Source organism: Gobius niger (genome assembly GCF_951799975.1).
Source record: "Gobius niger genome assembly, chromosome: 5".
NCBI classification, from domain to species: Eukaryota; Metazoa; Chordata; class Actinopteri; order Gobiiformes; family Gobiidae; genus Gobius; species Gobius niger.
In genome coordinates this window covers 1,667,143-1,675,313 of record NC_136856.1, presented here as the reverse complement: position 1 = coordinate 1,675,313, position 8,171 = coordinate 1,667,143, and the positions used below count along the sequence as shown (strand labels likewise).

At 43.1% G+C, this 8,171-nt stretch overlaps 1 long non-coding RNA gene across 1 annotated transcript in view; it reads right to left on the bottom strand.

Moving 5' to 3' along the window:
* LOC306962939 overlaps positions 1-1,937 on the bottom strand; it is a 935,443-nt gene extending 933,506 nt beyond the window's left edge. Inside the window, exon 1 of the long non-coding RNA XR_013792876.1 lies at positions 1,869-1,937. This is a non-coding gene — a long non-coding RNA (uncharacterized lncRNA). The remainder of the gene's footprint in view (positions 1-1,868) is intronic.
* Positions 1,938-8,171: the final 6,234 nt, after the last annotated feature.

Below are 8,171 nucleotides of genomic sequence, written 5' to 3'. Positions count from 1 at the left end.
TCCACCAGCCCGGTCCAGTCGACGGCGTGTTCAAAGGGGGGGGCGAGTGGGCAGGGCAACAATACATTTTAATTAGTAACTGGATCCGTCCCGGCCGCAGGTGAACAGAGACGTCTCCGCAGATTGAAAAGTCGATTTAAGCCGCCGAGCCTGCGATCAATCTCACTCTGCGCTTTGGAAAGTCTTTCACCGTGCGGGCCCCAACACTGAGACGAAGCGCCGCGGCCCAGCCAGAGTCGGGGAAACCGGCGCATGGGGGTAATTACTGCTTTTATCCGAGCGGAAGAGAGAACAGACCGGGGGATGCGGGTCTGCGTGCTGTTCGGAGGCTCTGGGGGGTTTTCTCTGGGAGGTTTTCTCTGGGAGGTTTTCTCTGGGAGGTTTTCTCTGGGAGGTTTTCTGGGAGGTTTTCTCTGGGAGGTTTTCTCTGGGAGGTTTTCTCTGGGAGGTTTTCTCGGAGGTTTTCTCGGAGGCTGCCGGCTCGGGTCAGAGGGAGCCGTGTGTAATTGCGTTAAAGCCATGTCCAGAGTCTCGTTAATGTGATTAGATGTGAGGGAGCAGCGCTGTCCCCCCCCCCTCCCCTCTGTTTATCTGAGCCCGTCCGGACACGCAGAGAAAAAACAGGACTTTGACAGAGGTTTGGCAAAGTCGAGTCAGGGGTAAGAACAGTTAATACCACAGCTTTACCCCAAAAAATGGGACAAAAAAGCGACAAAAACATGCCGGGAAAACGACAATAACAAAATTAAAAAGTGACAAACGTGATGGAAACACAACAAAAACGTGACAAAAATTCAACAAAATGTGACAAAAATTAAAAAAAGACAAAAATGTACCAAAAAAATGACAAAAAATCAACAAAAAATGAGAAAAATATGACAAAAACTCAGCAAAAATGTGACAAAAATTCAACAAAAACGTGACAAAAAATCAACAAAATGTGACAAAAATTCAACAAAAATGTGACAAAAATGTGACAAAAATGTGACAAAAACTCAACAAAAAATGACAAAAATTCAACAAAAATGTGAAAAAAATTCAACAAAAATGTGAAAAAAATTCAACAAAAATGTGATAAAAAACATGCCGGGAAAGCTACAATAACAAAATAAAAAAGTGACAAACGTGATGGAAACACAACAAAAAAGTTACCAATTAAAGCCACAAAAAAGTGACAAAAAACAAGCAACAAGCAGCAACAAAAACACGTTAACAAAGCAACAACAAAAGATGAGGCGTTACACTGGTGCTCTGCAGAAGTTTTTAGATTTGGGTAAAGCCAAACTGGAGACAATGCACTCGGATTATTGGTAAGAGGTTAAAGTCTTCTCATGTAACTCTGTCCTTATTCGATCAATCTTTATTTGAGCAGAGCTTTACAACAGCACCTGCTGGACCAAAGAGCTTTCCATCAGTGCAATAAAAACAATGTCATCGCTTAAAGGAACAGGCCAGTGTTTTTCCATACTGATCTGTTCTTACCTGAGCTTCGACGAGTTCATGTGTACCTGTCTGGTCTTCATGTGTGTCCTCAGTCACGTAAACACAGACGACGTTAGCATTTAGCCTCTCCCTCTCTCCTCTATAGCTCCAAACCAGCTGAAGATAGAAGCTACCAAGCTCTTCCACGTTTCACTATTTAAATATGGTTACGTGAAGTGTTCCACGATAAAGTATAATTACACAAAATTAAACAATGTGGATTTTCTAAGCGGATAAAAGGGGGGACTATATTGTAAGGCGTAATAATACCAGGAGGAGTTTGGCATCCGCACAGTAATCTTCACTTTACTGAGCGGATGAAGAGCTCGGTAGCTTCTCTCTTCACCTGGTTTGGAGCTACAGAGGAGGTGAGGCTAAATGCTAACGCCGTCTGCGCTGTGTTTACGTGACTGAGGACACGCGTGAAGACCAGACAGGTACACATGAACTCGTCTAAGCTCAGGTAGGAACAGACTCAGGCCCTGTCCCAATACTTCCACCCTCGCGCTCCTCCTGTGCGCGTTCCCGGTGATGGGCGCGAGTGCGTAGGGCGTCCCAATCCTCCACAGGGGTCTTTGGCCCCGCCCCCTTTGCGCCCCTGACTTTGGCGAAGCATATTGCCCATAATTCTTTGCGGTACAGACCAAAGAGACAGGAAAATGGCTGCATCCGCGGATCGTGTGCTGAAAAAAATTGACTTTTAATGAAATATTTAAACTTTTCTTATGCTGTATGTGTGTAAATACACTCAAGGTTTGCTGTGTTACTTGGAAAGAAGCATAAAATTATCTGATGGAGTATTACGATTTGCGCACCGGTATTTATGGACATTATGCAACAATTTCATTACATTTTTTGTGCTGTCATTCACATAAAATTCTACTTCAACTTTTAACTTCAACATAACGTAGGATGTATAAAAATATACCAGCTGGTTACACACTCTACATTTAAAACAAAAATTATACAGCGAGCTCAAATAAATTACTAATATTAATCCAATACACATTCATTTTAACGGGTTTTAACGTCAACTCATTTACTACTATTTATTTCACAGCGCCGGACGAAATCACCTTCAACTTGTTCAAGTTTAGGTCTGAAAATGACGTCAGCCGCACTGTGACCTGCACTCCAACCCTTGCACACTTCAAACAAGTGCACACTTCGTAGAGGAGCGTAGGGCGCAGTGTCGGGACAGGGCCTAAGTATGGAATGGCCTGTTCCTTTAACCCCCGCCTTAACCGCACTCATTTCCTCCAGTTTAACTTTACCCAAATCTAAAAGTTTCTCGAAAGAAAGAGTCAAGACAGCAGCAAAAACAAGGATCGACCTGCAGATTATCCGATAAAAATGAAACGACGAGTTGTATGTGTAAAAGACAGTGCTAAGTAGGAACATATACTTTGAAAACAATAGTGGACTGAGGACAGAGCCTTGGGGAACACCGGCACCCGCCTTAACGAGTGCATTATCCCCAGATCAGTTTTACTAAAATCTCAAAGCTTCTCGACTGGAGCTCAGAGCCTTTAGGCCAGAGTAGCGCCTCATTTGAAAGCTAAGACCCACAAACCTTCATCTAGTTTTTGCTACGTTTTTCTCACTTTTTTGCTGCCCTTTCATGGCTTCTTTTTGTCACTTGTTAGTCGCGTTTTTGTTGCTCTTTTGTGGCTTTATTTGATCACAGTTTGATGTTTTTTGAAAGCCATTGTAGAAATATCACTGACTTCAACATCGCTGGAACGTTTCTTTATGTGCTGCGTTTTTCACTGGCTCAGTTGTGATGCAGAACACCCAGGCTAAATGAATGAATTGCTTTCAGTTTGTGAAGTAATTACAGTCCGAGCGTAGAGGCGATGTAGAGAAGAAGAGAGTCATTCCACACTGAGTAAATGATGTTATTGATGAAGTTCCTGTCAGGTCCCGTACGGAGAGTCGTTCATGAACAGGAGGTTCGTCACGTGAAGCCGAGCCGGAGACTCAGAGTAAACACACGTCAGGCACCGGAGCCGGAGTTTGGTCAGGGAGAGGGAGCCGTTGTACATGTTTTGGAGATTCTGACGGGGAAAAGAGGAGGACGCTCACCCAGAAACAGAGAAAACAGTCGGACTCCGTTTGGAAAGGCTCCACACGAGGACACGGCGGTTTCTTCACACGGGGGTCAAGGGTCAGATCGATGGATTTTTTTTAACTTTGAGAGTCCATGATGAAGAAAAACAAACTGTCTTCTTCTGAGACACTGAGAGGCACCAAGAGCCCCCCTACAGCACAGAGGAGGCATCACAAGAGGAGCTGCGGGAAACAAGGAAGGGACAAACGAGGAGGTATCCAGGCAAGACTCACAGCTAAACCACACATGCGTTTCATTGTTCTGGCTAAAGGACTAACAGGGCGCATGTGCAGACGTTACAAAGGTTCTTTTTGCCTGTTTTTTGTTTTTTGTTTGCTTTTTCAAAAGAGGTTTTCTGTGCACTCTTGTAACGACATCTCCGCCAGGGGTCGGCAACGTCAGGCCCGGGGGCCAAATCCGGCCCTCCAGCACAGAACCTCTGGCCCCCAAGATGATTTAGAGAAACATTATGACACAAATCAGAAAGTACTTCAACATTTTTAGGGTTAAATGGGAGAAATGAGAGAAACCTACTCACATTAAGAGATCCGATCTACAGTCTGAGTAGATTTGGTCTGTTCTTAGATCAGATAAATCATCTTATCACCAATGGAACAAGTCATTATTCTCTTAACCCAGATTATATTGTATAATTTCAAGTGAAAAACAAATCTGTTTAAAGGTAGAAGTTCATTCGTCTGATTTCAAAGTGGGTTTTATGCTTGTTCCATTGGCATCAGCATTTGTATCTTTGTGTTAGATTAGTCCAAACAGACTCAAATTCAACATAAAGAACCTTTAATTCAAGCAATTTTAAGTCATTTTTCTCATTTTTTTCCAGTGTTTTGCTTTACTTTGGCCGAAAAATTGGCGGCTTCGGCCCTCGGTCTTTATACAATGAAAAAAATTGGCCCTGCGTTAAGAAAACTTGCCCACCTCTGATTTAGAAGCTTTTACAGATGCCAAACTCTACAGTCTTGGACTTAACAATACGTTGAAGGTTTTCTCCAAAGGGGTTTTTAAAAATCTAATTCCCAGCCTAGATTAGTCGAGATTTGAACGAAGGCAAAATTGGAATTTCATCACTGAAAGTCTAGGCTTATATTTATTTTGTCAGAGGGATTTTTTATGTTTAATTACTGCCTGATTTATTAAACTTTGAGCTGCAAAGACCGAATTCCATCCAAAAAATGTCACCTATTTTCATTCACTAGAATAGAATAGAATAGAAGAGAAGAGACTTTAATGTCTACCATGCACAAAGATGGCAGAAATGTGCCTTTGTCTTGCTCATACATTCTAATACATTTGCCCAGCGATGTACATAATAAAATCAGTTCATTATAAGATCAGTTCACTGCAGACACAGCAGCAGCAGGTTCACGTCATTAAGGAAAGGAAAAAGACAGACTGGCTGAACGACATTAATACTTACAACCTTTTCAGCTCCTTGATGGCAAAGGGAACAAAAGAATTCCTGCACAAGGAAGTCTGTGTCTCTGCCCTGATGGAAGGAGCTCAAAGTGATGGGACAGTGGGTCGTCATCGGTGATCTTAATACAGACACGACTGCTTTACTATAATGCTGAGATTAACTGGTTTGTTCTCTTTTATTTTACTGCCCTGTTTAAAGGAACAGGCCACCGTTTTTCCACACTGAGATATGTTCTTACCTTAGCTTTGACGAGTTCTTTAGGACCTGTCTGATCTTCCCCCGTGCCTTCAGTCACGTAAACACAGCGCAGACGGCGTGAAGTGTTCCACTACAAAGTATAAACAATGTGGATTTTCTAAGCGGATAAAAGGGGGGACTATATTGTAAGTAAGGGATAATGTATAGAACGCTGGTCATTATCGGGAAAATAAGTACCGACAGGGCGAACCGGACCCCGACGCGAAGCGGAGGGGTCTTGTTTCGCCCTGAAGGTGCTTATTTTCCCGATAATGACCAGCGTTCTATACATTATCCCGCTTATTATACGGCCATTTGCCAACTGAACACACACAACATAAACTTCGTACACTTTTATGAAGGCCGAAAGGTTTATTTAATGACATCCGCGACAAATAGTTCCCAAAAGTTTGCGCGTTGCGCTGCAGCGTTTGGCTAGGCTAGAAGCAGCAAGGCTAGCAGCTAGCCTAGCTACTTAGTTGAAGGCGCAGTTGGAGGAATGGTGGTGAATCTTTGGGTAAATTGAAAGTCAGACTCACGCTAACTTCACGAGCAATTCCCCCAACTTCTCTCTCAGTGACGGGACAGATAGTGTCGCTGCTACGTACGCGCGGAGTGATATGAAAGCACGAACTCCGTTGCCATGGGCAGCGGTCATTATTTTTTTCAGAGGTCCTTTATCAGAAAATAATGACCGGTAGAACGTTGGGAAATCCCATTCAAATCAACGGAGCTTCTACTTATGTTGTGAAGAGCCGTATAATAAGGCGTAATAATACCAGGAGTAGTTTGGCATCCGCACAGTAAAGTGACGATTACTGCGCGGATTTCAAACTACTCCTGGTATTATTACGCCTTACAATATAGTCCCCCCTTTTATCCGCTTAGAAAATCCACATTGTTTAATTGTGTGTAATTATACTTTGTAGTGGAACACTTCACGTAACCATATTTAAATAGGGAAAACGTGGAAGAGCTTGGTAGCTTCTATCTGGACCTGTTTTGGAGCTATAGAGGAGAGAGGGAGAGGCTAAATGCTAACGCCGTCTGCGCTGTGTTTACGTGACTGAAGATCAGACAGGTCCTAAAGAACTCGTCACAGCTCAGGTAAGAACATATCTCAGTGTGGAAAAACGCTGGCCTGTTCCTTTAACAACTCTGCCAAGTTTAGCTTTGTTTTTGACAGTTAAATGACCAAACCAAGAGACTATGTTTGGTCAGTTAACCGTCAAAAACAAAGCAAGACAAGAACTTAGAGTAATATCGGCCATTTTGGACATTCTTCTGCGTTAAACGGCTTATTTCAATAAGACAGAAAACGTACAATACATTTTCCCCTCATATTTATGCCAGTAAAAAAGCAACAGTTTCAATTCCATATCTGCAAATTTTTTTTATTTTTTTCCTATTCACCTGCAGCATCTTTCTTTAATAATAGTAAGAATCAATCATTCATTAAACTAGAACACACGTTTATTGATAACAGGTTTTGTTATGCACCTACACACCTCTCTCCCTGAATAACGTGCTTTTGTTCACACAGAAAAAGCCCCCCCGCAGCCGCCCGTTTTCCACGATTACTCCACATTAAGCTTCCCTCTGGCAGAACGTGGGCTCATTCTTCTCCCTCAGATGAAGCCATGAAACGCCTCGTGCACCAGATGTCGCGGCTCCGTGAATTATTCATCCAGAGAAAACAGCGTGCGGTGCGTTTAATGTCCCGGCTGTTTGTGGGAGGTTTCTGCGCCCGGGTCCGCAGGTCTGGAACCACGGCGGGTTTTTGAGGAGGTGAAAGGCTCTGAGGTGACGACGTTTAAGAACTGCACTCAGTGTTTCAGTCCGGATGTTCTTCTGGAGCCAGGTTTGGGCACCACGGCTTCCCCGACCTCCAGAGCAGCCGCCGTGCTCCCAAAAAGGTAAAAAAAAAACAGGAAAGCAGCAGGTTCTTAATTGTGATTTTGGGTTTTCAGTTTTCAGTTGCTCCTGCTTCACTTTTGTTTTTTCCAGGTTCTTGTTTGGATTTTTGCACACATTAAATCAGTTCTGTTGCAGTCTGCATTTTGGGACATTTCTTTCTTCATGTTACTTTAAACCGTGACGCTCTCAGGGAAACTGAAGCTACAAACGCAGCTCACCAGAGTGTGGAGTGAACGTACTCTTGTCTCATGTAAAGCACTTTGTGGCCATGTCTGTGAAAGGCCCTGTAGAAATAAAGATCTTCTTCTTCTCTCATGAAGATCAGCCGCCCGGCAGAACTCTCATGGTCAATAACCGTCTGAATTCATGGCTCCAGCATGAAAAAGCAAGAACGGACAATAGAATAGATTTGCGTTCAGGACACTTACTTATTGATGGGGACAACACACATTAATGAACAATCATATACAAATGATAAATGTGCCAGATTAACACAAAACATTACGTCTGCAGCCCCGAGGCAGGTCACACGAGGAAAACAATGTATGAAAACAAAACACAATATACAAACTACATTTAAAAAGAGTCACTGATTTGCTTTAATATATGGTGTCAATATTAGATTAGATTTATTTATTGACTAATTCCTCACGAGCCAAGCCTCATCATCTCAGGCCCTGTCCACACGAAGTCCAGTTGAGGACCAAACGCAAACATATTTGATCAGTCCAGTGCATCATCCGTATGAGCCGGAGTTTTGGGCGTCTGTAAACCAACACTTTCCAAACTAGGTCCCAGAGGAAAGTTCTCAAAACTACTTCACTAAAGCATCACAGCTCCAGAGTCTGTGATCCAGAATCTACTGACCTGATACTGATTTTTCCTCATTGATCTGTGATGGTTTGACTCCGCCCCTCTTTGCTCCACAAGCCACAGGTGACGAGTCGAAAAACAAGAGTCAGTCTGTGTTTTTGGATTGACAGGAAAAGT